General features: G+C 39.4%; 2 long non-coding RNA genes across 2 annotated transcripts; both read left to right on the forward strand.

The window, feature by feature from the left end:
* The first annotated feature begins 2,582 nt into the window (after nt 1-2,582).
* LOC145798921 (uncharacterized) lies at nt 2,583-3,644 on the forward strand. Its single transcript, XR_014340811.1, has 2 exons — nt 2,583-3,383; nt 3,416-3,644. It is a non-coding gene; the product is annotated as an uncharacterized LOC145798921 (long non-coding RNA).
* Nucleotides 3,645-7,750: 4,106 nt separating this feature from the next.
* Nucleotides 7,751-14,708, forward strand: LOC114322246 (uncharacterized). The gene is made up of 5 exons (XR_014341400.1): nt 7,751-7,979; nt 10,753-10,821; nt 12,453-12,501; nt 12,825-13,218; nt 14,144-14,708. It is a non-coding gene; the product is annotated as an uncharacterized LOC114322246 (long non-coding RNA).
* Nucleotides 14,709-19,806: the final 5,098 nt, after the last annotated feature.

The raw sequence follows: 19,806 nt of genomic DNA on the forward strand, positions 1-19,806 counted from the left end.
CACAAAATTTGTTACATCAAGTTTGACAGTGACAAACAAAAACAAATTGGAAATTAACAAGGAAAGATTTGAATGAATCGAATAGATTGAAAAGCTTGAAAGTGCAGCAATGGTGGATGTTGAAGCCATGAATCACTATGTTTGTTAGAGCTCAATGCTTTAATACCATGAAGAAACTCAACATTCATTCATTTCATTTCACAGTAGATCAATACAGTCTTTACATGATATGTATATATACATAAGGCAGTTACAACTAATCTACCTCCACTGAACTAACTGACATACACACACATAATCTAACAAACTCTTACCAACTATAGGCTTGAGCTGATGATGCGGTTGCAGCTGCAACACTGATGATGATGATAATGAGCTGCAACTGTTGTTTGATATCTTACCACATACATATAGAGGTGTTACTGTGGGTGGAATTGTGGATATCTTTTGAAGGTCTCTGTAAAATAACTGATGTATTATTATTGATTTTTGTGTATTGATTGATGTGTATTACAAGCTATTATATAGGAGAGGATTTGGGAGTAGGTGAGGTAGGTGAGTGGTGGTAGTGGATGGTAGTGGAGGTGGTGGGTGGTAGTGGAGATGGTAGGTGGAGTTGGTGGTGTGGTAATTTACACAATTTACAATTTACATTAACAGCCCCCCTCAAACTCAAGGAGGATAGGCACTAGCTAACTTGAGTTTGGAGAGAGTCACAAAACAGAAAAATAAACTGAAAAATAAAACAGGATAGGAGACACGGTATGGTCGTGTCAGACCGATGTAGCAGACAGTTTATGGGGTCATGTCGGACCGTTGTAGCAGACAGTTTACGGGGTCATGTCGGACCGTTGTAGCAGACACTGTGTGGTCGTGTCAGACCGAAGTAGAAGACAGTTTACGGGGTCATGTCGGACCGTTGTAGAAGACAGTTTATGGGGTCATGTTGGACCGTTGTAGCAGGACAGTTTACGAGGTCATGCCGGACCGGTGTAGAAGACAGTTTACGGGGTCATGTCGGACCGTTGTAGCAGACACTGTGTGGTCGTGTCAGACTGATGTAGAAGACAGTTTACGGGGTCATGTCGGACCGTTGTAGCAGACACTGTGTGGTCGTGTCAGACCGTTGTAGAAGACAGTTTATGGGGTCATGTCGGACCGTTGTAGCAGAGGTTGTGGTGGTGCACAGTGTGCCATGAGCGACTTATACATGATACTGTATATAACCCCCCCTCAAACTCAAATAGGTGTGAAGATAGAAACCTATTTGAGGTTGAAACAAAGGGATTGATAAAGCTGACCGGTGTAGAAGACACTGTATGAGGGTGTATATAGGCTGCCCAAAAAATGGTATGTAGATATCGAGCCCTCAAAAGTCGTGCCCTCAAAAGGTGTGCCCGCACCCTCAAAAGGCGTGTCATCAAAAGACGTGCCGGAGTCATCAAAAGGCGTGCCATGAAAAGGCGTGCCAGGTTGTCGGCGTCAAGAGGCGCGCGATGCGCGTGGCTGCCTCGGCTATTTAACCAAGACAGAGCCTGAGGCTGAGGCAGAAGCAAGAAACAAGAAACTGAGAGAAACCTCTGAAAAATTCTTCATTTTGCTGAGAAAGAGAGGTCGTTTTGCTGAGAGAGATAGTCTGTAACACTCCGTTGCTGTTGCCCAGAAAATGGCTTCGTCGTCCCGCGGGCTGCTCACCCTCTTTCCCGACCTCAACGAGTCCACAGGAGAGAGAACTGGTGCGGTGGCCAGTGAACCTCAACCAAACACCGCTGGGTTTGCTCCGCTGAACTTTCCGATGCGGTCTGTGGAGCAAAAAATGGCGGTGCAGTCGGATGTGGAGGCCAATCAGTATACGTTGAAGTCATGTGTGGAAACCATGACTGCGGTGACAAACTTGTCGAACCGGCTGCAGAGTAGGGCAAATGAGGTGCAGCAGTTAAACTCCCAGCTGGCTCTGCTCCAACGCATGTATAAGGATGCGCGAGCAGAGATAAGCTTGCTAAGGGCAGAAAACAAGGAGCTGAAGCGGAAGGCCACCGTGATGTTCCGATTTGGAGGGCCGCCATATGCTGCAGTGGAGGAGCAGGGAGGAGGCAACTTGCTTGGTGGTCTAGGAAGCACGGAGGCAACACCGTCAAGGGCCGCCCAGGACGGAGGCAAGAAGAAGAGACCGGCGGTAGAGTAGAGAAGAAAAAGCCCGCCTGTGGATGTGGTTGTGTTGGTTTTTTTTTTTTTTTATGTTGTTTTTTTTTTTTTTTTTTTGTTTTGTTTTTTTTTTTTTTTTTTTTTTGGTGTAAAATGGTGATCGGGGTGAGCCCCGACATGAATAAAATGAGTTTGGTGTGCAGATCTGCCTCTGCGGCATTTGTTGTTGTTGTGTGTTTGTTTTTTTTTTTGGACTCAGACCCATGTGCGCCGGATGGGTGAGATGAAAAAACAGTTTGGGAGGTGTGATATAAAAAAAAAAAAATAAGAAGAGAAGGGGAAATATATTATAAAAATATATATATATATATATATAGATATTAAAAGAAAAGAAAAGTGTAACGTGGGTGGTGTGCATGTGTTTTGTTTGTTTTTTTTTTTTTTTTTTTGTTGGGTTTTGTTTGTGAAAAAGGTGAGTGAAAGGCAAAAAAAAATGGATTAAAAATAAATAAAAAAAAAAAGGAAATGAGTGCAAAAGGGGGCACGGGTAGTGGATTGAAATAGTAAATAATAAAATAAGAAGAGAAAGTGGACTGTCGGTGTGGGTTTTGTATAATAATAATAAGAAGAATAAGAGAAAGTGAGGTGTGCGTGAGTGGAGGCAGACACTGACGTGATGGGAAAGACAAAAAGGTAGGGGATTGAAATAGTAAAATAAAAAGAAAGGAAAAGAGACCGTTTAAAGTGAGAAATCAATGTGCATCTGTGAGTGATGGCCAAGTGGGTGTGTGTTGGGTCTGTCAATCCCGTGGGTGGGTATTGAGAGAGAGATAAAGGTTTTGGAAGAAGAGGGTTTGAGGAGGTCGTTTGGGTCGAAGAGGGTTGCTGTGGAAGAGGGGAGTGAGCTCCCTCGGCTGTACGAGGTCGTTGGTCTCCGACACCGTCTGCAGCAGCGGCGGGCAGCCGAGGAAAACCCACTGGACGGCGGGAAGGTGAAGGAGTCTCCGGGGCTCCGGATCTGAATTTGCCGGAAATGGAGTGCATCAAATGGAGGTCTGTGGGTAGTGGTTGTCGCCGGATTTGGAGAGCTTCCATCAACATGGAGAGAGAGACTCGAAGAACAAAGATGTGTGTGTATGCCGAGAGGGAGAGACTGGACCAGTGATGGCCACAACGGGGATGCTGTCGAGCAAGGCGTCGGCGAGGCCGCTGACTTGTGGGTGGCGCCGGGGCCGGAGGTGGCGACTTGTGGGTGGCGCCGGGACCGGAGGTGGCGATGCAGACGCTGGGGAGGGAACGGCGTCGTTTGCGAGCTGTGAGACCTCTGCTGGTGCGTTGATGGAGGTTTCAATTGGTTGAGATCCGGCGGGCGGTCAAGGCAAGGTAGCCGCCCGCCGGAAGGCGAAGAACACCACGAGCTTAACCTATAGCTCTGATACCATGTAAAATAACTGATGTATTATTATTGATTTTTGTGTATTGATTGATGTGTATTACAAGCTATTATATAGGAGAGGATTTGGGAGTAGGTGAGGTAGGTGAGTGGTGGTAGTGGATGGTAGTGGAGGTGGTGGGTGGTAGTGGAGATGGTAGGTGGAGTTGGTGGTGTGGTAATTTACACAATTTACAATTTACATTAACATTAACAGTCTCAAACATTTTTCAAATATAATATTTGAAGAGCGGTGAATTTATCTTACCAATATTATTCTGTTGTATATTATTTAGATTTTCAGGCAACCTTTGTTTTAGTAATTGCACCAATATTTTGTATTGGTTTTGATTATTATTATTATATTTTGGTTTCATTCAATTGTCCATCTTTTGATTTTTCTTTGTTTTCTCATAATGTAAAAACTACAACTCCCTCTCCACGCATTGTTACCTACCTTTTAATTTGTTTTTATAGAGTCAATACATCCATCCTTCATGCCAATACACCCATCCTTCATGTCATAGGAAATCGAAAATCCACGACTTTTCTCTTTTCATCTATTCGCTTGAAAATAATTTTCACAATACTAAGAGCTATCTGACTATGAACTCCATTATTATTACTATCATTACTATGTGTAAGTCCACTCTTTCGAAGCAAAACAATGTTAATGAGTAATTCATCTTGCTGGTTTTTTTTTTTTTTGGGTGTTGGGTGTTACATATAGAATTTCGTTTATCTTGTGGTATATTTTTGTTCTTCTTATGTTAAGAAGTGTGGTTTGCCATCGGGATTGTCTCAGCTTGTGTGGTCTTCTCTTAGCAAAACTTTTATTTAAAAATTTTATAATCTCTTTGTGGTACGTGTGTGAATCTTTGTTCAATTGTTTCTGTGGGGACATATTTTTTAGGTTGTCCACGTTGCCAAGGTTGTTAGCCGAGGTGCCACGTGGATGGATCATGCTGCTAAAATATGATGTGATCATACCGGGATTCAATATATTCCGATAGAGGACAAAAGTCCTAAGTGGTTTGAGGTTTTCTATTTGGATAGAGATAAGACTCTAAGAGGAGTTCATTCTAATCTGAATAAGAGGAGTTCAACATAAATGTTATCCTTATAAATGATAGAATCCTATGAAATAAAACTTTTAGGAGACAAGGGTTTTGCTAGGGGTGCAATTTGGGCGGGCTCAACCCAAGCAACCTGAACCCAGCCCGAAATTTGTTTAGGGCTTAGATAAGATATTTTCAAATTTAGTACAAGTTTGGGCAAAAATTCAGAAGCCCAAATTAAATTCGGACGGGCTTGGGCAAAGATATCAAACAATCCGAGCAACTCGAAACCCGAATTATACATATATAGATGTATAAAAATATTAAATATATATATATATATATATAAATTATTAGCCATTACATGATATTAAAGTAATTTAGATTATTAAATCATATTGAATATATATTATATATACAAATAACATAAAATCTTTTTTTTTTTCACGCATAAATTGTAAAGATTACTATAGTGACATCTCTCTTACATTATATAAATTATTTGTTGTGATAGTATTAATGATTTTCTATATATAAAAAAATATAAATAGAGTCAAATTTTAAAAATTTAATAATGTAGCTGGAAAAAAATATATATAATTCGGGCAACTCGAGCAATTTGAGTTTAACTCGGGTCGGGCTTGGGCAGGCAATCTCAGGTTACAATTCGGGGTTGAGCGGGCCTGGACAGATCTCAACACAGCTTGGGTTGGGCTTGGACAACTCCCAACCCGATCGAACCCGTCCGAGTTGCACCCCTAAGTACTGCTAATTATAAAAATAAGACACTCTAGTAGGTCAAATGTATGCTTTTACTTGAGAGTTGTTTTCTTGTGCTGATATCTTGTGAGATAACTTGACTGACTTAATCGTCAGAGTGCCCCTGGGTGGACGAGCCACCATAGTGTTTGTTGTTTTCTTATGTGCAGGTGTTGGGCTCTTCTATTCTTCTGTGTGCTCTACAGCTAAATTCCTTAGAACACGGCAAGGAGATCTAGTTTGGTTGTGAGGTAAAAAATCAACACCCACAGTTTCTACTTTTTAGATGATACCATAATGATCTTACCCTTTTTTTTTTAAATATATATATATATATATACACTAATTTAAAAAGGCATGTGCAAGGCACATGCTATTATTACAGTATATTTAAGTTTTGTATTTTGATATTTTTTTTAAAAATTAGAATATTATTGTTATGAAATTGAATAGAATAAATCATTAGATATATGATAGAATTATGTGGTATGATATGTACCATTTTTTAATTTATTATACATTTAATGATGTAGACTCCAATTCTATTACCATATCATTTTGGGTGAATTTATAAGTCGTTAACATTTCTTCTGAATTTATAAATATATATATATATATATATGGTGTATAACTTTTCTCAATAGATAAATATAAAATAAATATTAAGATTATTCTCCCATCTAAAAAAATATTAAGATAATTCACTGAACTAATAAAAAAACAGAAGAAAATACATATATATACAAATGACTAGTTTTCAGTTAGTCATACAGAAATCATACTCGCATAACAAATGATAAATATTGTTAATAAGTAAATCATAGAGTAAATTAATAATTTCTAATGATATCAAAAATATTTTTCAGTTAACCATTGTGTTAATAAATAAATTAACAGTTTTTAATGATATAATAAATATTTTTTAATAAATAATTTTAATAATTTATTATTATATAAGAGAATAATTTTTTCCCCTAAGTATTATATTAAATTAAATTTTATAACAAACGATAATTTATTACAATTTAGTTTCCTATTCAACAAAGTCTTCCAATAGGTAAAAGATACAAGCAAAAATACAAAAAGTTTTAATAAAAAAAAAAAACCCTTGACATCCTCAAACTGGTTCTGCAGTGCATCTTAGGCTATGTTTGGCATAAATTTTTTAAGTTAAAATAATCGCAAAAATACAAAATAGGCTAAAAAATCAATAAAACAAAATGTCACGTCCAAATCATAATCATTTCATTTTTTCTCTCATAAAAGTCATAAAAGCCAAAATATCTATCTTAAACGAGATTTTTTAACCTCGGGCTAAAAAAAACTAAAAAGTCTAACTCACATTCCAAACAAAAGCTAAAACATGCAAATTCACATAAAATAGTTGAAAAAGGAGAATGTAAAAACACAGGACTAAACAAATATCTTTAGAATTCGTTTGGGATGTGGGTTGACTTTTTGATTTTTTTAGCTCAGTGTTAAAAAATCTCGTTTTGAAAAAGGAGAATGTAAAAACACAGGACTAAACAAATATCTTTAGAATTCGTTTGGGATGTGGGTTGACTTTTTGATTTTTTTAGCTCAGTGTTAAAAAATCTCGTTTTGAATGGATTTTTTTGACTTTTTTGATTTTTGTGAGAGGAAAAATATAATGATTATGAGTTAGATGTGATGTTTTGTCTTATTGGGCTAAAAATTTATTTTATTTTTTGTGATTATTTTAGCAAAAAAATCTGGACTTTTTCTTCCCAAACGAGCTATTAATAACTTATCCTGCATTATCCTAATCTATAAATCTCAATAAAGCAGGTAAAAGATTTTTTTTTTAAAAAAAACCTAATTTAAACATAATAGTGTTTTGAAAAGTTGATAAAAAGTTTATTTTTTTTCTTTTCAACTTTTTTGTATTAAAAAAATTAACTTTTTTGTGACTTTCTTTTATGTAAAAAAGATTAAAAAAATAAACTAAAAAGTTAATTTTTTTTTTAACTTCTTCTCAAATTGCCCCATAATATCATAATCATGTAAAATGATGAAGACCCATCAAACAGTTTACACATGCATACTGCCCACTAGTACAGTGTTTAAAAGATAATGCCGTTCATGAAAATTGGTGGAGATACATCAAACAATTTACACATATATACTGTCCACTAGTGCAGTGTTCAAAAAATAATACCGTTAGTCAAAATAAAATTTTAATTTATTAATCATATTATTTTTTATATTTCTTTTAAAAAATTAAAAAATTAAAAAATCAATTTTTTGAATTTGTCCAACGTTGCAAGAAGTTGTCTTACATATATTTATAACCAATGGTTTAGATCAATCTTAATCAAAATCTAAGGGTCAAATACATAACATTGTCTGCCTATTTGGATCCCTGCTCATGAGTACCAAACACACCTCCTCCTCTCTCTCACAGACGTCCTCCTCTCTTTCTCTCTTCCTCGTTTCAAATTTTATTAATCTCCTTTTCTCTGGTTTTGTTTCAGTCTCTCTCTCTCTTCTACCCACTCTCCTTTCTTGGTTTTACCTATGGCGACTTTGTTGAGATTCGAGTGCACTGTTTGATCAAATGCAAGGTATATCTAGGGTTTCTCAGTTTTTTTTTTTTTTTTTTGGGCTTTTTTTGTTTTATGTGTAACGCCCTCAAAAATAAACCCATTATAGCATGCATTCACGATAAATAAAAGAGTTTTCATATTATAATGACCAGAGTATTCTTACAAAAGGTATTACATGTTGACAATAAAAGTAAACGCCCTATAGACTTACAACTTTTCAAGTCAACACTTGGTTACAAAAAGAGAGTACTAACTCTACATAGATAAGCCCTTGGCTTGATATACATGTAATACAACAAAACAACAAAAATAGAGTCTGCAGCCTCAAGCCTCCCAAGCTACGTCCTTGGAGATGGCATAACACCTGTACCTGAAAATGATGTCCCATATAGGGTGAGCCAACGCCCAATAGAGATATGTTAAACATAATATGAGCAATAACTAAAACATTAGCACTTGATAAATGTTTAACTTAACAAAACTCGACTTATAAACATGACTCAAAACCTGGCCAAATAACTGAAGTAAGACTACATCCCATGCCAACAACACTACAAACTACCATTTTACGGAAATTGCGTCCGCAGGATTCGGCACCCATGTATTTTCATTCTCTTATGGCCATTTTACGGACATTTCATCCGCGGGACTCGGCACCCATGTATAGATATATTCGGATTACCATTTTACGAAAATTGCGTCCGCGGGATTCGGCACCCATGTATAATTATATTCAAATGGCCATTTTACGGAAATTTCATCCGCGGAATTCAGCACCCATGTATTCAAATACACAACTTGATTAGTTTCAATTCATCTAATCATCATGCAATGTCTACAACAATCAAGACTATCCTCCATCGATAGCCCAAAGCAGTTATTTCTAAACAGATAATAAATGCCTCAACAGATATATAATTGACATTTTCAAAAGTGAGCGATTTATAAATCCAACTCCACCATTCTATCTCATAATGAGCAAATTTCATTATCCCCAACTCAATTTCATAGCAAATGTCATTAATTACACTAATGACCCAAATATACCCAAATATGGCATTTTTCCCTTTAAGCTCAATATTGACCCAAAGGTCCAAATATTATTAACAACACCAATATTCTCATTTCTAGGCTCAAATACACATGTATAGGCTCAAAATACAAAACCCCTCTTTTATACATTTTGAAACCCTAACACCCAAAATCACCCTACTCAACATTACATCAAAAAGACCAATAGTTTATGTCAAAGACCATAGGAATGAGTAGTTATCTCTATCTCAAGATGAAGAGCTCAAACGGAGGAGATGACCGAAATCCAAAGTGCTCCAAATCCAAGATTTTTCATATTAAAAGGAAGCCATCAATACCCTCTATCTTTCTTACAAAGAGTCCAGGTTAGAAACTCACTAGAAGTAGATCAATCCCTAAAGAGAAGTTATTTAGAGAGAGAGGGAGCTCAGATCTAGGGTTTTTGAAAAAGGAAAAGATGAAAAAGTAAAGTTTAATCCCGCTGCTGTCTACTGATATACGTATGACCCGCTCGAGCGTCAGATACAAAAACTGGACCCGCTCAAGCGTAATATTCCTGCTCGAGCGCCAAGACACAATTGCAAAACACACCCGCTCGAGCGCAAAGGGAAAGCCGCTCGAGCGTAGATTCCCCCCTTCCAGAACTTTTACAGACAATGGACTACCCGCTCGAGCACCAAGACACCCGCTCGAGCGTGAAAAACGCACCTGCAAAAGTTTTGCAGAGGCACAAAATGCTGGGAGTGTGTAAATCCCGTTCGAGCGCAAGAAGACCCGCTCGAGCGGACAATCAAAAATCAAACTCCGCTCGAGCGCAAAGGGACCCGCTCGAGTGTACCACCAAAAATCTGGACAACAAGGAATGGGACTAAAGCTCAACCAACCTGTTCGAAACACACCCAATACATCCTAAAACTCAAACACACGGAATTAAAGGATAACAACAAGATATACAGCCACCAACTCCACGGAACCTAAGTCTGGAATACAACAATCAAAGGAAGAAAAACCGGGATCGCTATTTGTGTCTCTTTGTATGCATACACTATGTTCTGTAAAATGCCTTACATAGGCCTCTGAAATATTTTTCTAAAATGGGTCTCCAAAATGCCTCAAAATTTTTATTTGGGTTTTCGTTGGGTGTCTAACATATGCAACAAGAGTGTAATTTTTTAGGGGGTAATCAAATGGCCTCAATTATATTATGTGATTTGTTTGTCATTTGGGTTTGATGGTGTTTCTCATTTTTATTATGTGATTTGTTTCTCATTTATATTGCCTCAATTAAAAGCGGTCTCTTTACCCCTCTATATTTTGTGTGTCTTTATGCATACACCATGTTCAGTAAAATGCCTCAATTAAAATAGTTTATTTTCTTTTGGTTAAACCAACTGCTTATATAATTCTACTTTTTTGTTGTTCAAATAGTGAGTGAATCTATTATAACAGGCCAAGTAAATGTAGTGTATGGTGGTAAGGTTTAGCAAAAATAGACGTATATTCAAATTGGTGATATAAACCGTGGGAGTTGGATGTTATTTTTTATAATAAACAGTAGGCAATTTTTGGACGAGGGATAATGGAGCTTAGAGCTTGGAGCTTGCTTACTTATATTTTCTATTCTTTGGAATGACATAGGCACGGATTTATTAAGATCATTTGAAACTTTCATTTGCCTGAGATTAAAAATTTAAAACTTCCACTCCCTCTCTCTCTCTCTCTCTCTCTGATGCTTTTAATTTTATTTTTTGAGTTGTAGGCCCCCAAAGTCCATCAAGGACCAAAGTTGAGAGCTACAAGTTTTCTCTAGTCCAACTACTCTCTTCCAGTAAGTCTTTCCTTTATTCTCATTCTTAGTACTGTTAAATTAAGTTCCATTTGGGTACTCTCTCTTTCTCTCTCATGCTTTTGTGTTTTTGTGGGCATGCTTTCTTTCATGTCTTGGGTTCTGTCAATTGATTTGGTAAACAATTTCATCAACATTTTAACAATGCCTTCATCAATTGATGAGCAGTTCTCTTTTTCCCTTAAAATGAGCTGTTTCTTCACTACATAGCTGTGGTGTGTCAACCTCTTAAGCAATTTCGGCGTTCATATTAATTCAAACAGTGCATAATATCAATATCAATATTGTGGAATAGTTTTTACCTTTTTTTTTTTTTTTGAATCCAAATTTTGTTTTTTGTTGTGGCGCAGTGCGTTGGCTGCTTCCCATGTGCGTTGGCTGCTTCCCATGAGCAAACCAAATGGATCCAAAAGGGTTGGTTCATATTTTGCTTATGGGAGGATTTGAATAGTTGGAGCTATTTGATTTTTTTTTTCTTTTCTTTTTTTGTAGCGGTTGTCCGTAGCATTTCAATGGGTGTTAACCCATTAAAGGTATCCTAATTCTATAATAGGATGCTTGGCTTCCATTGGAATAAAATTGTTCAATCTATTTTTAGTTTATGATTTTTTTTTTAAATTTAATATTATCATTTCTAAGTTGCTGAAAATGATAAATGATAAAAACATATATACTCATTTCTTATTTAAGCACATTTGTTTTGTAATATGGTTGCTTGGTCTAATTATTAGTTCCCTATTATTTGTCATGTCATTTTAGCTACCATTTAGCAAGTTTGTTTATGTAGTGTTGATTGAATTTTTTTTTCTCTTCAATTTCTTTATGGATAACTAAAAGAGGAGTGCAAAGAAGTTGGGCATAATTGTTTGTGTTTCTTTATGGTTTTGATTTCATTTATATGAATATGAAATGTGTTGAAATCTCTGTTATTAGAATCATACGATTTGCAATTCAATTCAGTGGGTAATCAATACGAACAAGTTGTATGAATCGCAAATAGCCATGAATCGTAGGTGAATCGGTGAACGAAATCGGTGAATCGTGAAGTGAATTGATTCGATTGTATTCGCTAAAATCAATGTTTGACTTTCTTTTTTAGTTTTTTATTGTTGGAAAAGGGTTCACACTACCTTTTTAAGGTTTTTAGGATTACTATATGCCATCTTTTGACTTTCTCCCTCCCTCTTTTGTTAGTTGTTCACATCTCTTTATTCCCCTTAACATTTTATCCATAAGTCAGTGGAGTTTTGTTAGTTTTATTTATAGATTTATTTATTTTTGCTACTGCTGCTGTTATTGAAATATATATAAAATTAAAATGAATCTTCCTTTCAAATTCTGCAAACCCTTCAACTCCTTCATCTGTGTTGGACACACCCGCCTTTTATTGTTCTAGTTTTCTTTTCTTTTCTTTTCTTTTTTTCTTTTTTTCTTTTTTCTTTTTGTTGTTGTTGTTGTTGTTGTTGTTATCCAGGGAATTAGTTTTAAGTATGAAAGATCTTTTCTCCTAAATTCAATGCACAATTTTTTGTTGAGTTGGAGTGTTGTAGAGAAATTATAAATTCATGTAAGGCTGATGTTTTTATTCTTAATACTTTGTACATGTGACGGAGCCATCGGAATTTGGTGAGGAAAATAGTTCTAAAGGCTCCATCAATAGAGGTACTCAAGATTCCATCCCTTTTTTTGCTTCTATTTTTTATTTTTTGTACATTCATGTTGCAAGTTGATGATTTAATCTTTTACTCGATTTCCATTGTTCAAAGACCAACTTCCTCAAGTCACTTGGAATAAATTACAACCTATTTCTTGTTATTTTAATTAAATTTATTGTTATTCATTCCATTCTAAAGATTTGGGTATAGTTTTGCAATAATTGATGTTCAAAATAATTGGTTTTACCACTATATAATTTATGCTCCTACAATGTTCACCAAATGCTTGATAAATTGTTTCTCTATTTGATGTGTTTATTAATTCACAAGGAATGGATGGCGAGGGGAGATTAATCGAATGATCAAACTTTTGGTTAAGGAAAAAGTTCCCCTTTGCTAAACTTTTGAATGGGGTGAGGAAAAAGTTCCCCTTTGCTTGACTAGGTTGAGGTTATGAATTTATCTATTTTTTGGATGATGTTCTCTTTACTAATTATTTTTATTATTATTTATTATTTTTGGGAAAGACCAAAAAAGTAACAGTTTTTTGTTTTTTGTTTGCATTACTTCTAAATAGTTTGAATGCTCTCAATTGGATCTCAATTGTGAGTTTATGAAATCTTTCTTTTGAGATTGTGGTTTGAAGAGTTTTGAAACGAATGCTCCTTGCATTGTGGTGCCAAAGATATCCATGAAGGTTATCAAAGAAAGAGCATTTTTCTTGGTCAGTAAATCTCGTTTTTTCCCTTTATATATGAAAGTGTCTCTGAAACATTTTTTTGATATATAGTAGTTTCTTGTGTGAACCCCACATGTGTCTAGGTGCATAAAATATTTTCTACATAGATTAAAAAACACAGAGGGTGTGTGGGTGTGGGATGAGGGAGAGTTGGGATAGAGGGAGGCAAAAAGTGCGAATAAATGAATAAAATGGTGTGAGACAAATTGCTTCCTGAAAAGTTATCTACCTAAGTGCTAAATTCCATGTCTCTAAAAGATTGACATTCTCAATTTTAGAAATTAAATATATTTGATGAATCATTAGTGCTTGATGATGGAGGGAGGCATTTATAAACATTAGTGAAATCTAATAATGTGTTTAGAACTTTCAATTGGTGCTTGATGATTTTTTCTTTTGCAACTATTATAGATAGTGCTTGATGTTTTGAGATTGGTGTAATCTATAGACATATATGCTTGATTTGAGGGTTAGTTGATTGCCCAAAGAGAGGTGGTTTTGTTGATTAAGGTTTAGTTTCTTCTATTTTAACTTACTATTTTTCTCTCTCTCTATAATTGGTTTATTAACTAAGCTTTAGCAAGAGAGAAGTGTAATATGAAGAGTTTGAGACTTAAGCTTAGGAAAGTGAAATGAGTGTTGTAACTGACTAATGCTGCAATATCACTGAGACTTGAGTGTAATATGTTTATGAGTTTGCTAATCATACATTTTATTTAACTAATTGATACATTTTTCTTGCTACATTTTGGGCTTTGATACACTTTAATTTTGCACAATGGGGGTGAGTGGCAGTGCACGATTTTTCTTTCTATGCCTTTTCTTTTTAAACATTACCTATCAATAGTTGACATGAAAGATGGTTTGTTAATATTGCAATCATTGAGATTATATTCTTTTTGAATTTCAGCCGAAGTTCAAATGAGACCAACCTCCTCAATTAGAACAAGAAAGATTCATAGCTTGGGTAAGTATAGCAGTGATGCTATAAGAAAGGAACAATTTTTCTTTGAAATTATTTTGTGAATAAATTTTTCATGTACTACATAAAAGATTGGATTGGAGAAGATTAATCCCAACATTATTTCCACCGTACCTTTAGGCATGGGCATACACTAGTAGTCGAATAAGGAGAATGTAAAATCACATGACTAAAAGGAAACAAATATCTTTAATAACTTGTCCTGCATTATCCTAATCTGTAAATCTCAACAAAACAGGTTAAAAAAAAAAAAGGGCTAATTTGAACATAGTATCCTAATCATGTAAACTGGTGGAGACCCATCAAACAATTTACACATGCATGCTGTCCACTAGTGCAATGTTCAAAAGATAATACCATCCATGAAAAACAAAAGAAGTGAGTTAGTAATCAAAAGTCAATTTTTAATTTATTTTGAATCGTATCATTTTTTTATATTTTTATATGTTTTTTTTAAAATAAAAAAAAAATCAATTTTTAACCATCACCTCAAAACAACCCAAAATAATAATAATAATAATAATAATAATAGACACAGCCCATAAATTTAAATCTCAATTTTATTTGGTAAAAGATTTATTAGGCATTCAAATATTTTATCCAAAATGACAAATTTAAACAAGATAATCAAAATGCCCCTCTGTATATATATATATATATATATGTTATTTACTAAACAAAGCACTAACACAGTTGACGTCTCTCTCTCTTCTCTTTTTCTTTCTCTTCAACTGACGACATCACTACCGTCACCGCCAACACCACCACTGTCGCTGCCGACACCACCGTTGCTTGCTCTCTCTCTCTCTCTCTCTAAAACACACACACTCTCTATATATATCGCGGTGCTGATGGAGGAGGAAACTACGCTTCCGGTGGCTCTTCTCAACGCCAGAAGAGTCGGCCAGCCGACCGCCACCCCTTCCTGTCGCGGCCGAAACGGCAGCACCGTCGTTCCGCCACAGCCGCTCATCAGTCCAAAGCCAAACTCTAGACCCCCGCCGCTTCCGATCTCAGATCTCCAATGTGAACTTCCTCCCCCGCCTTTGTCGCAAGCCTCTAAAGTTTCCCCATCGCAGCTGACGAGCGCTGCCGCTGCCTCCTCTTTCAAATGGCGGCATCAGCCATGGACGACATCATAGCGGCAACTCTCTGGTCAGTACTCCACTGCATCCAAACAGACCCTCTCTCTCTCCTCCTCCTCTCTCTTTCCTCTTCATCTTCTGCCACCCCCGATCTGTCATCACCGCCAATCTACCACCACCTCCACCTCCCTCAATCTGAACAAATTTGACGTTGTCGCTCTCCGTGGATCTTCATCTTCCGATAGAAGCTATATACATATATATGTTTAAATCTATGTATATACTGCTCTATTTCTTCTTTGTAAAGTTTTTTTACTTTGAATTTGATCATGCTTAAATGATTTCTAGTTCATTTCTTAGCATATTTGAGTAGGGCTATGCAGCGGATCCACTGAACCCCCCCACACCTGCCCGACCTGACCCGACCCGCAACGGATGGATACATGCCACGTGGCGGGCGGATGCGGGCCCAATTTATGTGATTTTTCGGGTTCGGGTCGAGTGGCGGGTGATTCGCCGTTTTACTCATCAAACCCGACCTGACCCGACCGTAGCTTTGTTATTATTATTATTTTTTTTTCTTTTACGCCTCAGCCCCTTTTTTCTTTTTGATATGCCTCATTTTGCCCTAATTTTCTTCAATAGACAGAACACAACACTCACTCACATACACAAACTCTCTCTCTCTCTCTCTCTCTCTCTCTCTCTCTCTCTCTTCTTCTGCTTTCCTCTTCTTCTCTTTTCTTCTCCTCTTCTTCTCTTCTCTTCTCTTCTTCTACACGACGATCAATCTACACTGAGTCTAACCTTTTTTTCTTTTTTTCTTTTTTTTTTGTTCCAATTCTAAAACTAGAGAGGTGGTTAGATTGACAGTGTTAGGGTTCTACACACAGAGAGAGGAAGCTTACAGAGAGAAAACCACAAAGGTTTGGTTTGTTTTTCTTGTTATCTGCAATGGATTTTGTGAGGGACTTCATAGAAAAAATATTAGATTAATTTTGAGATCTTTGATGGTAGTTTGTTTGTTTAAAAATGAAATTTGGAATTAATCTGTTTTGTAATTTAATCTGTTCTGTTCTGTAATTTAATCTATTCTGTTCTGTTCTGGAATTAATTTGTTCTGTAAAAAATATTAGTTTGTTTGGACCATGTAAGATCTCTGATTGATGGTTGTTAATGCTATTCGTCCCAGTGAATGGATCAGACAGGTCCAAGCTCCTCCAGCCCATGTCCAAATGATCAAGCCCTCCAGATAACCTGCAGGCAAGTTCAACGGGGAACGGAGTAGTCCCCCAGCGAACTCTCCGACGAGCAAGTTAGGAAGAGAAGCAGAGTATATGGGAGAGGATTAGAGATAGAGAACTTAACCTTTTCCTTGTCTACAACATTTGCTTATATCCTTTTGTCATCATTTCGCTGTCCCTTCCGACCTGCTCTCCTTGCCTAAAGCCTATGCTATAGCTTACCTTGCTCAGGGTAAGGGGGTCCTGTTCCGACGGAGAGGTGTTGTCGTAATAAATGCTGTGATGGACTGCATTAATGGTGATGTGTAGTGGCAATAACTTTGTAGATCTTTGTCTGCTGATGTGGCTCGTCCTCCACCCGCCGCATGTCTGAATGCTGTTGGTTCTTGGTGCCATATTGGATTCCAGCTATTTTAGACTCCATCGGCAGGGTTATGCATTGGGCCCCGAATGATGGGCTCGGGTTATTTGTAATGGTTCATGGCCTTTGTGGGCCTGTCCATGTCAGTAGTCCCCCATTCCCGAGTGCAGCTTCAAACCAGCGAAGGGAATATGTATGAGGAAGATAAGTCCGACCGGGATAGGCGGCCGAGTTGGTGAGGCGAGCGTAGGATTGTCCGACCGTGGGGAGGGTTGATCGCGCGAAGGCTGAGCGAAGGGCCTACCGGCCGAGCTAAAGGGCCGACCGTGAAGAGGGACGATCGTGCGAGAAGGCCGACCGTTGAGGGCAGGCCGACCCAAGGGGCCGACCGTGAGGATAGGTTGACCGTTGAGGACAGGCTGACCCAAGGGGGCCGACTGTGAGGACAGACCGATCGCGCGAGAAGGCTGACCATGAGGGTAGGCCGACCCAAGGGGCCGACCGTGAGGACAGGCCGATCGCGCGAGAAGGCCGACCGTGAGGGCAGGCCGACCCAAGGGGCCGACCGTGAGAACAGGCCGACCGTTGAGGACAGGCCGACCCAAGGGGGCCGACTGCGAGGACAGGCCGATCGCGCGAGAAGGCCAATCGTTAAGGGCAGGCCGACCGTGGGAGGGCTGATAGCGCGAAGGACGGGCAGATTGGCGCGGGGCTCAAGGAGCGGTGTGGCAAGTGATGATTGGAAGTAGAAAAGACAAGGTAAGGGGGATGGATAGTGCATCGTGGCCGTACACGTGGCCACATCCCGTAAGGGGGAAGATTAGGCGTTGGATTATAAACGAAACGTTAGGTCATTGTGGGTGTTGAAGAGACGGTTTTGGCGGATCATTTTGAAAAGTTTTCAGACTGGCGAAAATTAATTGAGATCCTTGGAATATGGGCAAACCGTGGGCTTTTGGCATTATTCGATTCACCTACCTGTGTACGAAAAATCAAAATATTCCAAGTGTGAATTCCTTTGTTGCTCACAATACACCTCTGCAACACTTTTTCAATTTCCTTGTTTCTGCCGCCGAAGCGATTCGCAAACATACCACAAAAATGGCCGAAGAAGGGAGTGCGATTGTCAGGGTGGACCCGCTTGGAGATGATGATGCTGTGGAGCTAGCGGCGCAGTATAGGACAGAGGGTGGGGGAGCCGATGGTACGATCCCACGGTTCCACCATGATAGCAGCTCCAAAGCCAATCAGCCAGGCGGAACCAGATCATTGGCACACGAAGGCTGACAAATCCACGATTACTGAGGCGGAGTAGGAGTCTATCCGCGAAAAATACCAAGTCCCTGGGGAAGTGGAGTTGTTGCTACCAACATCAATGGAAAGGTCGTCTAATGCCAGGCCAAGGGAGTTTTCCCTTTAAGAGGAAGCTCTGAAGGGTGGACTGAGGTTGCCACTGCCGCAAGTGGTAGTGGATGTGCTTAACCGTCTGGAGGTAGCACCGGGGCAACTAATGCCTAACGTATGGAAGATCCTGCTGGCCTGTGCCAGTGCGTGGCCGAAGGCAAATGGAGGGGAGGCCATGACAGTAGACGAATTCTTTGCGTGTTATAAGGCGTCGGGGCAGCAGGAGACGTGGGTCACCCTGCAGGCTGCAGTGGGGAAGGGGTTGGTGGCGGGTCTGCCGTCATCAATCAAGGAGTGGCGGCCGCGATGGTTCTATGTGTCTGCCAATGGGGGACTTAGAGCGCGCACTGTGTGGAAAGTGCCCATCAGGTCTATGGAGCTGAAACTGGGGGCAGCTGCGGAGGGGAGGGTGAGGAGGTGAAGGAGTGGAGGAAGAGAGAAAAGGCCAAGTGGGACGAGCTCGTTCAGCCATCGGCATTGTTTGAGGTGGGGTTGGGGCCAAAGCCAAGTAATGGGGACCTCGACCGAGCAGAGTTGGAGGTGAGGAGAAGGGTTCAGGAGGTAGAGGATCAGGCCATTCTTGCCAAAGCCCAGCAATTCAAAGAGTCCCAGGCCGACCGGCCACCAAAACCTGTTAAGAGGAAGCGGATTCGACCTCGCCCCAAACCCTTGGGAGAGAAAAACTTGGGCGATTTTGTGCCGCAACCGCCCCCAACAGACCCTTTGAAGGAGAGGTCGTTGAAGGAGATGGAGGCATTGGGCGTGGGAAAGAAGAAGAAAAGAGTGAGTTAGAGTGAGGAAGTGCCTGCCCAGAAGAGGAGGAAGGAGATGAGTGTGAAAGAAACCAGTGCGGCCGTGTGGTCTGAAGGAGGAGAAGTGGAGGGGGCCCCAAGAAGGGTAGGTGGCCCAGAAGTGGTGGATGTTGCCTCAGAGGTCGTGGAGGTGGTGCTAGTGGTGGCGGCGATCGCCGCAGGGGTCGCAAAGGTCGTCCCCGAAAGGTAAGTGGAGGATGAAGCTGTTGGCCCTGGGCCAAGGAGGAAAGGACAGCCCCAAGGGGGTCTTGTACCTCAAGAAGGAGGAGTCGGAGCGACCACGGCGATCTACCATGCTCGTGCGGTGGCGAGGCGGCTGGAGGGAGAAGAAGGCCTAGCCAGGGCAGGGGCAGATCGCCTTGTAGGGATTGTAGAAGAGGCAGCCCTGCGCTCGGCCTCCAGATTCAACGAGGCTGAGCTGCTAAGGGGGTTATACTCCGCTCAAATGGAGGTAACCACCTTAGCAAGGGCCCTGCTGAGGAAGGCGGGGGCTACCAAACTCAAGGCAAATGAGGCCAAGGCTCAGCTTGCAAAGTTAAAGGAGAAGAGTGCAAGTTGGGAGAGTGCCCACACTGAGCTGCAAACGGTTAAGGTGGAGTTGGAGGACACACGCCGCCAGGTTGTGTCGCTCGAGTTCCAACTTGCTGGCGAGCAGAAGAAGTTGGACGAGGCCCAAAGAGCCTGC

This window comes from Camellia sinensis, chromosome 9, assembly GCF_055761805.1.
Source record: "Camellia sinensis isolate YWXY chromosome 9, ASM5576180v1, whole genome shotgun sequence".
Classification (NCBI taxonomy): Eukaryota; Viridiplantae; Streptophyta; class Magnoliopsida; order Ericales; family Theaceae; genus Camellia; species Camellia sinensis.